This window comes from Pinus tabuliformis, chromosome Q (genome assembly GCF_031772625.1).
Source record: "Pinus tabuliformis cultivar Carrire ecotype Pingquan chromosome Q, CPIR1, whole genome shotgun sequence".
NCBI lineage: Eukaryota > Viridiplantae > Streptophyta > Pinopsida > Pinales > Pinaceae > Pinus > Pinus tabuliformis.
The window spans coordinates 921,059,175-921,076,965 of record NC_142296.1 but is presented as its reverse complement, the minus strand read 5'-3'; positions in this window follow the sequence as shown (position 1 = coordinate 921,076,965).

Below are 17,791 nucleotides of genomic sequence, written 5' to 3'. Positions count from 1 at the left end.
GTTATATTCTTTCCACGTAGTTAACAAGGAGTTTGAGGGGCACCCGTAACCCCACTTTATGGGGTCCAGGGCAGCGGCCCGGAAAATTTTGGTTTTGGACCCTATGTTAGGTTGGAAGGACCCACCTATGGTTTTGTGCATGATTTTTGCATATGTTTTTTGGACGCGATGGTTTTCAGTCCATGGTATTGGACACGATTGTTTTCGGTCCATGGTATTGGATGCTTTGGCATGTATAAATATGTATTATAACATTGAAAGGAAAATAATGAAAAATCAAGCTGGTAGTCTCGGTTTTGGGATCCAGGGGAAAATCTTTATGTATATGTGTTTTATGTGTTCTGCTCTCACATTATTTATTTTCTGTGTTTTAGAATTCGTATGCAAGTAATTTCTATACAGGGTTAAAACCTACACTTGACACCTAAGTCGATAAGCGCAAGGGAAAAGTGGTACCAGAGTACAAGTGACTCATATGAAGAGATTTGATTTTGGTAGGTGGCAAAATGAGACCTTGTGGAAATAATGGCTTCTTGGCGAAGTTTCAAATTACCCAAAATCAAGAGAGACCCCTTATAGTGCTCAATGAAAGCTTTCCAACAGTGCTAACAGTTCATCAAACCAAGCTATGGTTTACTCGCAATGGCCAACGGAAAGAAATGTGGTTTTTCCTATGAAAGGGCTTCTTGCCCCCAAATCCAATTCATTTTCACATTGAGTTGTTGGAGAATTAGGAGAGGATGAGGAGGCCTTAAATATTGGTGAGCTCATATAAAAAAAAATGACCATTAGATTTCAGATTTGCGACCTTCAGGAAGGTAACCATACTTGTCTAAAATGGCCTTAATGCTTCGTGGAAGGATGGTTCCTAGTGAAGAATCAAGGTAAGAAAGGAATACATGAATGACCTACTAGAGAGGTTCTAGGAAGATCCCAATGCACCAAGTCAAACATGGGGAATGGGTGGTAAGTTTGGTATCACATAGAGTAAAATGTTTGAATATATGGTATCAAGCATCTACAATATGTGATCTATATATGGATCACTATAGAGGTGAGTAGGAAAAACTATCCAAGGAATGAGAGGATAATTTTCCATACCTAGATCTTTGGGACCTAAGTCAAGACTAATGTTAATTAAGTGAGTAGGTGGCCAGCGGTGGCCATCATTCCATCAAGAATGGGATAATTCCCCCCAACATATGTGATGGAGGGGATTTATCAGGTATGCAAAGGTGGGTATGATGCCCCTAACTATATGATTTTGTGGATTTCCATTGTGTTCAAAGTGCTAAAATAAGGGATTTGAGCATTTGACCCGACTGGCACAAGATCATCTAGAGGATGATGATTAGATGTAGGGGCATGGGTTCCCCCAATTTTTGTATGCATGGATGTATCATGTTATGTAAATTCCGAATGCATTTAGAATAATGGACTCTAAAAACTTTATGAATGTACATGATATTGCTATGCACTTTTTGATGTCGTCATCATTTGCTTGTTTATGATTGTCTTCTTATGGGAAGAATGGATAACTGCAGCGGGAGAAGAGTAATGGTGGATTACCAATCTCATTTGACACTACATACAAGATTCAAATGGAATGATTTTTTGGGTTCCCATACATGGTGTCACTATACCAAAGAATGGCTTTGAGCATATTGAATTGATGCTCACTCAGATGACAGTAGGGTTGAACAACAATAATGTCTATGGGATTGGGTTTTTTTTGGAAGATGGAGGAATGATTAATTGTATCACCCTGAGGGTGATCTTGAGTGATATGGGACTCTATAAGTTCTTTGAGGTGGAGAATAATAGTGGCACTAGAGTCACCATTATGAGATACACTATGAGGGTTGGGGAGAATTGGTTCTCCTAGACTCTCCAAAGTCGATGCCTCCTTACGCAAACATTAAGTGGCAATGTAATGGCCACAAGGTCGATGTGGTTTGAATTCTTGGGTTTGAATTAAGGGGTGGTTGAACCAATCATCATCACGGGAGACATGGTTCACATCCATATCGTCAAAAATAGGGGACAAATGATTAGTGGATGTGACATCCACCAATGTTAAGACCGAAGCATCTTCTGAATATGGTTTGGAAGAAGCACAATAGGAAACTCCTAAAGAGTCTAAATATATCGATCCCATCGATGATGACGAGTAGAGAATAGGGGTTGAAATATCCCTCATCTCCACATCTAGAGGGGAAATCACGATGGTGGTTTGAGATACCTCTTGTCCTGGCAAAGAACTAGGGCCAAAAACTGTAGGTAGAGGGGAAGTGGAATCACTACGAGTGAAATATAACTCATGAAGCACTTGAAGTGTATCCCAAAAGACTTCGAGATGGGGACAGTGATGGGAATAATGTCCATACTTATCAAACAATGTGTTGCAACATTTTTTGGTTTTGGTAAGTTAAAATAAATTAGTCCAAAAAATGAAAATATTTTTCAAAAAATGTTAGCTAGGATATGGACAAAAAGAATACTGAGTAAAATGTTAGGAAATATTTTGATAAATATGTCCATATCAAAGAAAATATTAGAATAGATGCCCTAAAAAATGAAGTCAAAAATAAAATGTTAGGTTAGAGAGAAAAGCAAAAAGCAATAAACTCTTAAAATGTTGCAAATCTAAATGCCACTACTTTTACTTTAATTCACTTTTGAAAATAATACTTGTGTGGAGTTTGTTTAGATGCCACACTAGTTTATTTAATCCAATTATACAGTTTAATCATAATTGGATTTGTTTTAAATTGATTGTCATAGGTAGAAAATTAAATTGGCTCAATGGTTTAATCTGAGCCAATGGGGAGAGTAAGGTATAGAGGTAGATTATTCGTGAAAAGAAATATTGAGGTTGCTAGTTTAAATGCACCTAACTAAGTGAAGAAAAAATGTTAGGGTAAGTAAAGGGTAGGTAGAATAAAGGTTGTAGAAGTACAAGGTTGGTGAAGCATAAGCACATTCATCATGCTTAATCCAATGTTTCAATGTACAGGAGTACTTATGAAAGTGAAAGGATGTTTACAAGTTGATTTAATTAACTTCCCTCATTTCATTTCATCTCCCACTACATACTTACTAATTTCCCCATTATCCCATCATTTCTTGTTAAAATACCCTTTTCCCTTCATTTTCACCCTCCCCTTTGGTTTCACACATTTCCCTAGAAAATTACCCTCCAAACTCATTCCCCTACCCAAAAACCCCTTTTTCTAGTGTGAAACCCATTCCCCTTGAAACAATCACTTTCCCCTTATTAATTTCCCTATTTTTCCTAAAAAACCCATAAAACCCCCCTTGTCCTAAGTTTAATTTCCCCTCTCCGCTTTATTTAATTAAACTCCGCCATTCATGTTTTTCCCGACAAAACCCTTTTAACCCATAAAATCCCTTTATCCTAAGTTTTTTCTCCCCCCGCTTTATCTTGATTAAATCCGCAAATTCACCATTTTCCTGATATAAAGACTTTTTAACCCACCACCCTTGGTGCAGTTAACAAACCTAGCTAATTTTTAACCCTAGTCCCGTTGTATTAAAACTTGCTTGTTATATTTTTAACCTGCCTTGTTCATTAATTAATTACAGTTAAGTGTAATTATCCCTCGGGCACCGCTAATCTTTGCCTGATTACCCTCTGTGCAGCTTCACCACGCAATAGCCGTTAGATATTTCACCCCCAGATCTAACAACCCACATCCATATCACACGCTCCCGATGTCTGACAGTTAAAAGCCCGAGAGTACACAAGATTCGTGGTTTTGCTTGGGCCCCTTTCGGTTATGTGGCAGCTTTACGTGAACTCGTGTGCTCTCATGAAAAAACTGCCCAAGTGCCAAAAGTGGTGCGATGAACCTTAATACTACCTCCCCGCATAGGCCGAAACCATCCACTATTCACTTATCGATTTCCACGCCAAATTCTAAACGTTACCCGTTTAAATGCCAAAGACCCTCATTTTCACTCTTTTCGCTCGTTTTTTCACTGAAACTTGCCTAACCCTTCCTACACCACCTTGAACCTATGAAACCCAATTTGACCTCCGATTACCTTTCAAACACTACCACAATTCCGTCCACACACTTTCCTGTTCCCTGAAGCCATTATCGCCTCCATGCCAACCTGTGTTTTTATTAATGATTGTTTTATTGTGCAGGTGATTAGAAGACCAGGATACTGGATAAATAGTTTTGATATTGGTCACAAAACCTGTTTACTCCAAGATACTCAGGAAATCTATTCAAAGGCTTCATTTAGTAGAAGTTTTGTATACAAACAAAAAATCAAGTTTAAACCAGAGACAGAGTAGAAAGAAAACTTTATACAGTAAATGTTAAAACAGACAATTTACACAGTAAAAGATAAAACAGAGGAGGCAGATAAAGAGATACAATTAAAGACAAACACATGAAATATACAAAAAGATGATCAATATCCAACTACCAGAAGCTGAAACATGGGAAAAACTAAATGATCTACTATTGAAATACACAGTAAAAATTTGAAATGTACAGTAAAAACAAAAAGCACAGTAAAGGATATTGACAGGTCAACAAGGTCAAAGAGTATCAGATGAAAGGTCATAAGTAAATATGACATCTAGCGTGAAAATAAAACATCATTTAGCTTTTGGAGGAATAGTTAGCCAACTTCAACAATTTTTAGTTTTTCAGCGATAGTCACTAACAACTCAACATCAAAATAGTGCCAAATCAGCTAGCAGTCTTTATTTTTATTTTATAATAATCTGTTTTTGTAAAAATAGTTTAGGATATTTTCTTAGTTCTACTATTGTATAAATAACTCTCCTCACAAGTTATTAAGGGTTGCACCATTGATGAAGCATTTCTAAACATTTGATGTACTTGACATTTCTGGATCCTTAATACAAAGCAAAGGATTCTGAATTTTGTTTTACACAGTTTGTGTTTCCTGTAAGTTTTTACAGTATTGCTCATTATTTTTTTCTTCATACTCTTATGTCTTACAGAGATAACTAGGTAGGAATAATTGTGTTTCAATCTATTCCTGTAATCTTCTGAAGTGATAATCTATAAAGAGAATGAATTAATGGATTGTTTGTTTAATTAATTCCCTCTGAATCAATAAATCATCAACATCTTTTGTAAGCTTGATAATATTCTCTTAAACCTTCTGAACATAGTTTAAAGGTGTTCATACTTATGATTATTTAATTTTCAACTTGAAAACTGTGATAATCATATTATTTCTTTGTTTCTGCTCACCACCATACAAGCTATATCAATGTGTGAAATTTTATAGCAGCGCTATGCTTTGATATTAATATTATTCACAAGGTTAGGCATTACAATGTTACATCTATTTCATTCATTGGTCCTCCAAATTAAAACAAAACCCCCAAAACAATTATTTTAGATGCTATGGCATGATAGCTGGCCATTATCATCTCAGAGATACAACATCAATTTGGCACCATCGTCGAGGATTCGAATTTCATTAAGTTTTCCTGGGGAAATGATATTCATTCTATTCCATTAAGGTGATTAAAGGTCTAGAAAGGTTAAAATCCTTCACCTAAGGACTCGACTAGCCCAAACTAGCACCTTTTAAGAACACTAGATCTCATTCAGAATTTGACTTAGTTAATCCTCTGTCAGATCCTGAAAAAATTCTGAGAAAAGCCATTTCTAAAAGGATACATCAACCATCTTCTTCTTCCTCTTCAGCCTTGTAGTCTGAAGATTTAGTATCATTTGATCCTTTTAGTAATATTCCATCCAATCCTGATTGGACACAAATACCTCCTAGGTTTTCTGAGCTATTAGATAGGCGAGTTGATTTAGATTCAGCTTTCCTCATTCATTCTTTTGAAACACATCAATAATCCCCACTACCACCAGGATCAACTAAAACTAAGTCTAACTTGGGTGTTCATTTACCTGAATACAAACCCACAGATTTCATATCCCCTACCACTTATTCATTTCCTTCCACTTCTGAACGACCTGAAGCTTCTACTTCTGAACAACCTGAAGAGACCCTCTCTATATATTCAAATCCACTCTTTGAAACAAAAGAGGGTATTCATTCACAGGTCCAAAAGTTAGTTCTTAAGACTCCTTTAAATTTATTTAGGAGATCCCCTCCTTCTTCACCTCCACATAGTCACACACCCCCTCAATCACCTTCTTCTACCTCTTCTTCATCTTCTTCTTCTTCATCCACACAAACACCTCATACACCACCTTCTACTATGGCATTCCAACCTATTGTACATGCTAGATATGCAAATTTAGTCTTATCTGCTAACGTCGATGCATTCCCAATTGGGTACTTGAAATACATTCCTAGGTATAATGGAGAAACTGGTCCCTCAACTGAGGACCATCTTCAAACATTTCTAGACTTTGCAGACAACATTAATATCGAACAAGAAAATGTTTACATGAGATTGTTTATATAGTCACTTGAAGGAAATGTAAGAATCTGGTTTAGGCAGTTACCTGTAAATTCCATTAGAAATTGGGAAGAGCTTACAAACATATTTAAAAATCAATGGGGTGTAAAGAAAGATCCTCTTTACTTTCTGACTGAGATTGAAGAACTTAAAAGAAACTTTCTTGAACCTATATCAGATTTTATCAAAAGGTTCAATAAAATTTATCATAAGATGTCCCCTGATTTTAAACCCCTTGTAGCAGTAGCTATGTCTAGGTTTTCTAAAGCCTTTGACGATGATTTTCTTGTAATGCTAAGAGAGAGAACTTTAAGAACTCTTGAAGATATGCAAACAAATGCTATAGAGGTGGAAGAAAATAGGGCTGCTTCGACTTCCTTGAAATCTAAAGAGGAAAAGTTCCAAAGAAAGCTCAAATCTATTCAAGAGGCCTCTAGTTCCTCTAGTTATTCTAAGACTAAAACAGAAGATTCTAAAATAGATGAAATAACTTCTCTTCTTAGGAATCTATCTAATAGAATTTCCAAGATTGAGACTCAACCTAGGACAGTTAAAAAAATAGTTACTAGACCCCAAAATCAAAATCAAGGTCAATATAAAAGAAATCCACAATTACAAATTCTTTAGAGACCTAGTAATGATCAATAGGTTCCCACTCCTTTACTGATAGATGAACAAAAACATGATGAAAATACTATGACTATTACTGAAGATATCAATAACATGGATACTTCTTCTAATCAAATAGTTATTATTCCTCTCTCACAACAAAATCAGGTTCAAGAAGATCAAGAATCCTCACAGGTTTCTAAATACCATGCCTTCTCTAGATTTTTAATTGTAGAGTTGAACAAGAGATATGATCTTAGGCCTAGACCTAGCCCTGGAAGACCTCCTAAGGAGACTCCAATAATTGAACCTCGTACCAAAGGTGCCGAAACTCAAACAACTGTTATTCAACCATTAAATCAGTCAAATGATACTGCTCAAAATGATAAAAATTCTTTGACTACATTTAATGTTGAAAATGAGTTAGAAAGAGTTAAAATCCCAATTCCACTTTCAGAACTTTCGAAAAACCTTGGGTATAAAAATCAAGTCTCAAAATGGATACAAAACACCTCGGTTGATGCTGAAAGTGATATCATTAGTCTGCAAGATGAAAAACCAGCAGTTGTCTTTGGTCCTAGCTTAGATGTGATAGATGAAATAGTGCCTCCTTTCTATGTAACTCTTATGACAAATCATTCCATGTTATATAATTGTATGCTTGATTTTGGAGCATCACATAACCTCATGCCAAAAACTGTCATGGACCATTTGAAACTTGACATAACTAGATCCTATCATGACTTGTACACCTTTCATTCTAAAAGGGTGCACTGCTTAGGATTGATTAAGGATTTAGTAGTCACCCTTGCCCAAATTCTAGTGAAAAGTGTAGTGCCTGATATAGTTGTCACAGATATTCCTCCCAAATTTGGAATGCTCCTTTCTAGGTCTTGTTGTGCCAAATTAGGGGGAACTCTTCAGATGGATATGTCTTATGCCACTATTCTAGTTTATGGGGGAGAACAACTAAGGTTATATAGAGAGGTAAGATTTGTGCACATTATTTTCAAAATAGACCAGCCAAGGAACCATCCCATTTATGCAATTGATTAGGATTTTGGTTGCTTTCAACTCTCTTCAAACCAAATACATGAAACTCAAGTTAAAATAGAAGATGTAATTGAAAGTCCTGTACCAAATCAAATTGATGTATGGAAACTATTTTTTGATGGTTCTTGTACAAAAGATGGAGTAGGAGCTAGGGTAGTTTTAATTTCACCAGAAAAAATAAAATATCACCCAATCATGCAAACTCGACTTCGAAGTTACAAATAATGTGGTTGAATATGAAGCTTTCCTTTTGGGACTGCAACTAGCCAAAAGCTTAAAGGTTCAAAAATTAAGTGTTTTTATTGATTCAGAACTTATTGTCAAACAAGTGAGAAATATTTGCCAGACTAAGCATCCTAGACTTAGGTCTTATCGAAATGAAGTTTGGGATTCAGTCAAAAACTTCTTTGATGCTTTTAATTTGACTTATATTCCAAGAAATCAGAATATTCATGCAGATGTCTTAGCTATTTCTGCTAGTTCATTTAAAATTCCTGATCAGACCAATGTACTCTATCAAATACAAGTCAAGTACAGACCATCCATCCCAGACAATCTATAACACTGGTAGATATTTGAAGATGATGAACATTTGAAATCTTTTCTGTAGGTTATAAGTGAATTTTCAGTTCTACAAATTGATGAAGATAGAACAAAAATAAATGAAAATACAAATGGAAATGATACTTCAAATTTCAATTCAAAATTTTTTGATCATGGCATTATTCAATTGTCTAACAATTTTATTCCCAAATACCTCATTCCTTTAGAAAAATTGTTTGATCAAAATGATGTCCTCCAAAACCCTTAGTCCCTTTCTTCACAAGATGACATAGAAGAAATTAATATTGGAACAAATGATGATATTAAAAACATCAAAATTTGTGCATCTCTAGATCCTGAGATCAAAGCCCAATATCTTAAGTTACTTCAAAATTATAAGGATGTTTTTCATGGACTTATGCTGATATAAAAATCTATGATACTTCATTAATACAACAAAAGATTCCTTTAAATCTAGAAGCAGTTCCTTATCAATAGAAACTTAGGAGGATCAACCTAGCTCTTCTACCAACTGTAGAAAAGGAAATTAAGAAAATTCTAGATGCCCAGATCATTCTCCCTCTTAGATATTCTAATTGCGTTGAAAATTTAGTTCCTGTTAGAAAGAAGAATGGAGAATTCTCTGTGTGGAATTTATAAATTTGAATAAAGCATCATTAAAGGATAACTATCCTTTGCCCAAAATGGATTAGTTACTTCAAATGGTTTCAGGAGCACAAAGACCTTCTATGCTTGATTGTTTTTAAGGCTATAATCAGGTAAATGTTGATTCAAAAGACAGAGAGAATACAGACTTTGCTACACCCTGGGGTACATTCATGTATGCGATAATGCCATTTGGCTTATTCAATGTTGGAGCAACATTTCAAAGAGATATGGATGTTGCTTTTATGGGCTAGGTAAATAAATTTGTGGTCATTTATCTTGATGGCATAATTGCTTTTTCTAAATCTGATCAGAAACATCTAAAGCACTTAATGCAGGTTTTTGATAGGTGTAGAAAATTCGGAATATCATTGAATCCTAAAAAGTATATGTTTGCTATCAAAGAAGGAAAACTACTGGGCCATATAATTTCAGAAAAAGGAGTGGTGATTGATCCCAAACGTGTGTCTTCCATTAAAACATTGACCTTACCTAGAAATAAGAAGGAGATTCAAGCTTTTCTAGGCAAGATTAATTTTTTAAGGAGATTCATCCCAAATTATGCTGAGATTGTAAAATATATAACTGACATGCTCTGAAAAGATCATGAAGTTAAATGGATTGTCTCTTCCAGGCATGCATTTGATCAGATCAAGAAAGCTATCTCTGAAGCTCCCACCTTGGCCAACTCTGATTACACTAAACCATTCAGTATCTTTTCCTTTGCCTCAGAAACAACCCTTGTTGTTGTTTTACTACAAAAGAATGAAGATTCCCATGACCAACCCATAGCCTTTTTCAATAAGGTTATGAGAGATGTTGAGCTTAAGTATGACATAATTGAGAAGAAAACCTATGCCCTTATTCAAGCCCTAAAATCATTCAGTATGTATGTCTTGCATTCTCCTATTACTGCTTATGTTCCTAACAATGCTCTGGAAATCATTTTAACTCAACTAGACATTGATGGAAAGAGAGGTAGATGGATCACTCAAATACTGGAGTGTGATATAACTATCAAAACTACAAAGCTAGTAAAAGGCCAAGGATTAGCTAAGATTCTAGTTGAATCCAACTGTAAAGTGCTCAGGATCAATTATGTTTTAGAGATACAAGGGAAGAATCCACAAGAACCTTCTCAAACCTCAGATAAGAAGAATACACAAGAACCTTCTGTCCTTGCAGAAGGGGAGAATCCAAAAGAACCTTCTCAAACCTAAGATAAGAAGAATACATAATAACCTTTTGTCCTTGCAGAAGGGGAGAATCCACAAGAACCTTCCCTTCATCCCGAAGAAAAGAATCCACAAGAACCTTTACCTTCAGATCAGATCCGCCCTTTATACATTGATGACAAATTTTTGTTGTCAGATTGGTACCAAGACATTGTAAATTTCTTGATCCATTTTGAATGTCCAGCATCATTTTCCAAAAGCCAGTGTAAAACTCTCAAACTGAAAGAATTCAAGTACTGTATCATAAATGCAAATTTGTACTAGAAAGACCCACTAAATATTTTGTTATTATGTTTAACAGAATTAGAAACTGAAGGAATCATTGACCAGTTTCATACAGGATTTTGTGGAGGACATTATGCTTGGAGAGAAACAACATATAAGATATTAAGGGGAGGATTTTATTGGCCAACATTGTTCTTACAAGTAGGAGCAAAGGTCAGAGGTTGTGTTCCTTGTCAAATATTTGCTGGTAAGCAAAAATTAGCAGCTCTTCCACTGGTTCCATCAATAGTCTCACAACCTTTTCTCTGATGGGGATTAGATTTTGTTGGAGAGATTCATCCCACTTCAAGTAATCAGCATAGATGTATCCTCACTGCAACAAACTACTTCACTAAATGGGTGGCAGAAATTCCAGTGAGAAATGCTACTAATTCAATAATAACCAAATTTATTGAAGAGAATATCTTATCTATATTTGGTTGCCCAACTCAAATTGTCACTGATAATGCATCAGCTTTTTCTAGTGTTAAGATGATTTACTTTTGCCAGAATTATTAGATTCTATTACATCGTTCAAATCCATATTACCCACAAGGTAATGACCTTGCAGAATCCTCAAATAAAAGTCTGGTAAAGGTAATAAAAAAGACTCTAACAAATCATAAAAAGAGTTGGGACTCATTAAATTTATGCAATATGGGAAAACAGAATTACTCCAAAGAGATCTACTGGAAAATATCCTTTCCAGTTAGTTTATGGGAAAGATGCAATCTTCCCTACCAATTTGGCCTTCCCTGTATTAAAATTCCTGCAGGATTCAATAGATGAACTTGATGATTTTTCAAGGAGAATAAATCTGATTATTGAACTAAATGAAAACAGATTGAAAATGTATCAGAAAAAGATCACCTTGCAAATGTATGCACTTCTATTAGGGTCGTATTCTATGGTTACAATTTCTCCTGATATGTGTTCCTGATTCCGTCGAAAATCAATTTGACGATACAGACGCTTGTGAGGGAAAGGGACTTCAAGGAAGGTGATCTAGTTCTAAGATGGGATTCCAGGAGAGAAGAAAAGGGAAAACATGGCAAGTTTGATAACCTGTGGTTTGGACCTTTAGCAATTTATGAAGTGAAGGGAAACAACACTTTTGTGCTATAAAATATTGAGGGGCTATATTCCACTTATCCTGTAAATGGAAGGTTTCTCAAACATTGCATTCATTACTGAGAAGTTGAAGTATATTTCATTACTACCATTGTAAAATCTCTGATTTCTTTTACTTTTCAAGTTGTCAGTGTGATGTTTTACAGCAAAAGACTCCATAGCCCAAGGAGAAGGCACATGGATCTGTAGGTTCTCTACATTCTATAGGAGAAAGCAGTCCCCAGATGGAGCCAATGTTGTAGCATTTTTTGGTTTTGGTAAGTTAAAATAAATTAGTCCAAAAAATGAAAATATTTTTCAAAAAATGTTAAGCTAGCATATGGACAAAAATAATACTGAAGAAAATGTTAGGAAATATTTTGATAAATATGTCCATATCAAAGAAAATGTTAGAATAGATTCCCTAAAAAATGAAGGCAAAAATAAAATGTTAGGTTAGAGATAAAAGCAAAAAGAAATACTCTTAAAGTGTTGCAAATCTAAATGCCACTACTTTTACTCTAATTCACTTTTGAAAATAATAGTTTTGAGAAGTTTGATTAGATGCCACACTAGTTTATTTAATCCAATTACACAGTTTAATCATAATTGGATTTGTTTTAAATTGATTTTCATAGGTAGAAAATTAAATTGGCTCAACAGTTTAATCTGAGCCAATGGAGAGAATAAGATATAGAGGTAGATTATTACTGAAAAGAAATATTGAGGTTGCTAGTTTAAATGCACCTAACTAAGTGAAGAAAAAATGTTAGGGCATGTAAAGGGTAAGTAGAAGAAAGGTTGCAGAAGTACAAGGTTGGTGAAGCATAAGCACATTCATCATGTTTAATCCAATGTTTCAATGTGCAAGAGTAGTTATGAAAGTGAAAGGATGTTCACAAGCTGATTTAATTAACTTCCCCTCATTTCATTTCATCCCCCACTACATACTTACTAATTTCCCCATTATCCCATCATTTCTTGTTAAAATACCCTTTTCCCTTCATTTTCACCCTTGCTCTTTGGTTTCACACATTTCCCTAGCAAATTACCCTCCAAACTCATTCCCCTACCCAAAAACCCCTTTTTCTAGTGTGAAACCATTTCCCCTTGAAAAAATCACCTTCCCCTTATTAATTTCCTAATTTTTCTATTATGAAACCAGCTCACAAAAAGATGGAAAAGATAGATCAATGCCTTAGAATTCAGCCTCTTCAAGGGGGAGACCTCCTTTACATTACACAATGAATGATTCTTGGATGATAGAAATGAAAATACCTCCTTTCTATATATAGGAGTCTAAGGGTCATAATGTAATAAGAGCTCACATAACAATAATTATGTAAGGGCACAATAATAACAATAGTGGGCTTCTATGGGGCACAATAGTAACAATATGGGGACTACATGGGTACAAAAATATAATAAGGGGGTTGTACTAATAACAATATGGGGTTACACTAGTAGTATAGGGGCCTAACATGCCCCTCTCCTTCAAAAAATGTTTTCCTCAATGCTTGAGTAGTTCTTGATGCTTCTGTATAAAATTCCTGTCCTCCCATGTGGAATCTTCAACAGGTAAGTTCTTCCACTTGATGAGATACTCTGAAATTGATCGATTCCGTAGCTGTCAGGTTCTTGTTTCTGTGACTGCTCCAGGTTCCAATATGATTTTTCCTTTATTGTCAAGTTCTGGCAATATTGTTGGAATTGGGATATTTGGCAAATTTTGAATGAGTTCCCTCCCTGCTTCGAAATTCTTCCATTCATACCTTCCTTTGTTTATCAAATTTGGTTGGATAATTGTACCAACCTCTACCATTTTTGCAACCATATGTTCAATTTCACTCCTTTGGGCATATGGATATCTATAAGGCTTGATGTTTGGAGGAACACATCCTGGAATAAAATGAATAGCATGATCATGATAAAAAATACGTGGGAGACCTTTGGGAGTCTCAAATACCTTGGAATGATTGTCCAAGTCTTTTTGGAGATTTGGAGAAATACATGATTTCAATGTGCGAACAGCTAGCAAATATAATTGTGCAATTGCACCTCGTTGTTCTTTGTTTATAAGCTTTGTCATTCCATTAGAGTTGATTATCTTTCCTGGTTTCCCTGTGATACCCTTTAATTCAACTTCCTTTCCTTCCGAAGAAAATTTCATAAAAATTTCTTGAAAATTAAAAGATATTGTACCCAAGGATTGTAGCCATTAGACTCCTAGTACAACATTAGCACCACCCATTGGAACGGAAAACATTGTGCTATTCAATAAATATTCTCCCATGGATAGCTAGATATTATGACACTTTCCAGAGCAATTTATGGTTCCTCCACTTACAACCATCACTTGACACTATGGTTTTGGATCTAGGAAGCAATTCAAGTCCTTGGCTATCTTACAATTAATAAAATTATGGGTACTATCCGAATCAATCAACACTATTACCTTTTTCTTCTTGATATGTCCTTTTGTCTTTACCATTTGAGTAGTGGTAATTATAATGAATGCATTACAAGATATGGTTGGATTCATTTCTTCTTTCTTTGGGGTTGGTTCCTGGGGAGTATCCTTTTCTTTCGATGTTTCTTGATACTTTTCTTCCTGATATTTCACTGTTTGAACCTTCTTCTTCTTGATATGTCCTTCTATCTCGAGAGTTTGGGGAGTGGTAATTTCTTCCAATGCTTTACAAGATATGGTCGGATTCATTTCTTGATGCTCGATGTGATCTTTCACTTCTTCAACATTTTTCTTCTTGATATGTCCTTCTATCTTAATAGTTTGAGGAGTGGTAATTCTGGCCAATGCATACAAGATATGGTTGGATTCATTTCTTATTTATCAATGTGATATTTTACTTCTTAAACCTTTTTCTTCTTGATATGTCCTTCTATCTTGAGAGTTTGAGGAGTGGTAATTCTTGCCAATGCTTTAAAAGATATGGTCAGATTCATTTCTTCTTTCTCTGGGGTTTGGTCCTGGCGCATATCCTCTTCTTTTGATGTTTCTTGATCCTTTTCTTCCTCCTCTTCATACTTTATGTAAAATAATTTCTTCTCAGCACACTTATGACCTTTAGTGCATTTGCTATCACAATTGTAACAAAGCCCTTTTTTTCTTTTCTCTTCCAATTGTTGTGGTGTAACCCTTGTAGGTTGTGGAAGGCTAGGAGAAATAACACTTCCATTATTATAGTTGTGAGGGGTATAGTTCCTTGTTGCCGTAATTTTACTTTCCACTATGTAACGAAGCCCTTTTACTCTTTCCAATTGTTGTGGTGTTGCTCTAAATGAGGTGTTTCTCTTTGTATCCTCATAATGTGCTATCATTTCCTCCATGAAAATTGACCACGTAACAAGTTGTTTACGAGAACAAAGCCCTTTATACCATAAAAGTTGATCTGGTTCTAAATATGAAGATGCAATACATACCTTTTATGATAGTGGTACACCATGTAGGTCACAATATTGCTCGATCTGAAGTATCCAATTTACCGGATCCTTGCCATCAAACTTCCTCATCTCTCTTTTTCTTGATTTTAGGAGCTCGATCTTGAAATGACTATAACTCTGTAATTTCGGTTCTTCCAGTTCTGTAATTACGACCTGTAGTAACCCTTTGCATCCTCTTTTCAATGCCACCAGTCTGATCCAAATTGGATTCTCCAAGGAAGAGCTATGCCAAATATCCCACGGTGACTTGAATATAGACCTTTCTAGAAGAGCGAACTTGTATTAAGTGCCACGTGTCACTGTTTTGACCTTAGTATCTGAAAAAAATACACAGGAAACTACAGTCCATCCTCTTTCTATAAATTCTTACGAAATTTCAATTTGATGCTCAAAACAAAAGTTATGATGATTTTCCCCAGGTCACCTGTTTGGAATGAAATTCGGGAGTCTGCAAAAAGGCCAACTTCCTTAGATCATATCTCTGCAAATATAGCGCGAAATGCTCTGAAATTCGGATCCGAGGTTCATAACAATTTCTTCCCAAATGGGTTTTTGTTTTGGAATCTGAAACGTCACAGAAACAAAGTTATAGCGCAAATGCCACGATGACCTGTTTGGAGTAGTGAAAGCCTAGAATTCAAAGCTCTGATACCAAATGTTATGAAACCAACTCACAAAAATATAGAAAAGATAGATCAATGCCTTAAAATTCAGCCTCTTCGAGGGAGAAAACTCCTTTACATTACACAAATGAATGATTCTTGGATGATACAAATGAAAATACCTCCTTTCTATATATAGGAGTCTAAGGGGTCATAATGTAATCAGAGCCAACATAACAATAATAATGTAAGGGCACAATAATAACAATAGTGGGCTTCTATGGGGCACAATAGTAACAATATGGGGACTACATGGGTACAACAATATAATAAGGGGGTTCTACTAGTAACAATAAGGGGTTACACTAGTAGTATAGGGGCCTAACATTTTCCTAAAAAATCCATAAAACCCCCCTTGTCCTAAGTTTAAATTCCCCCCTCCACTTTATTTAATTAAACTTTGCCATTCATGTTTTTCCCAACAAATCCCTTTTAACCCATAAAACCCCTTTATCCTAAGTTTTGTCTTCCCCTGCTTTGTCTTAATTAACTCCGCAAATTCACCATTTTCCCGATATAAAAACCTTTTAACCCACCACCCTTGGTGCGGTTAACAAACCCATCTACTTTTTAACCCCATTCCCACTGTATTAAAACCCGCTCGTTATATTTTTAACCATGCCTTGTTCGTTAATTAATTATAGCTGAGTGTAATTATTGCCCGGACCCTGCTAATCTCTGCTCGATTGCCCTCCGTGTAGCTTCACCATGCGATAGCTATTAGATCTTTCACCCCCTGATCTAACGACCCATATCCATATCATGTGCTCCCGATTTCCGACAATTAAAAGCCTAAGAGCACACAAGATTCATGGTTTTGCTCGAGCCCCTTTCGGTTACGTGGCAGCTTTATGTGAACTCGCGTGCTCTCATGAAAAAACCGCCTGAGTGCCAAAAGCGGTGTGATGAACCTTAATACTGCCTCCCCATGTAGGCTGAAACCATCCATTGTTCACTTATCGATTTCTGCGCCAAATTCTAAACGTTACCCTTTTAAATGCCGAAGACCCTCGTTTTCACTCTTTTCGCTCGTTTTTTCACTGAAACCTGCCTAACCCTTCCTGCACCACCCTGAACCTCTGCAACCCAATTTGACCTCTAATTACCTTCCAAACACTGCCACGACTCTGTCCACACACTTTCCTGTTCCCTGAAGCCATTATCACCTCCCTGCTAACCTGTGTTTTTATTAATGATTGTTTTATTGTGCAGGTGATTAAAAGACCAGGAGACTGGATAAACATTTTTGATACTAGTCACAAAACCTGTTTACTCCAAGATACTCAGGAAATCTATTCAAAGGCTTCATTTAGGGGAAGTTTTGTGTACAAACAGAAAATAAAGTTTAAACCATAGAAAGAGTAGAAAGAAAAATTTACACAGTAAATGTTAAAATAGACAATTTACACAGTAAAAGATAAAACAGAGGAGGAAGATAAAGAAATACAGTTAAAAGACAAGCAGAAGAAATCTACAGAAAGATGATCAATATCCAACTACCAGAAGCTGAAACATGGGAAAACTAAATGACTTACTGTTGAAATACAAAGTAAAAATTTGAAATGTTCAGTAAAAGTAAAAAGCACAGTAAAGGATATTGATAGTTCGACAAGGTCAAAGTGTATCAGATGAAAGGTCATAAGTAAATATGACATCCAGCGTGAAAATCAAACAACATTCATCTTTTGGAGGAATAATCAGCTAGCTTAAAAAAAATTTAGTTTTTTTAG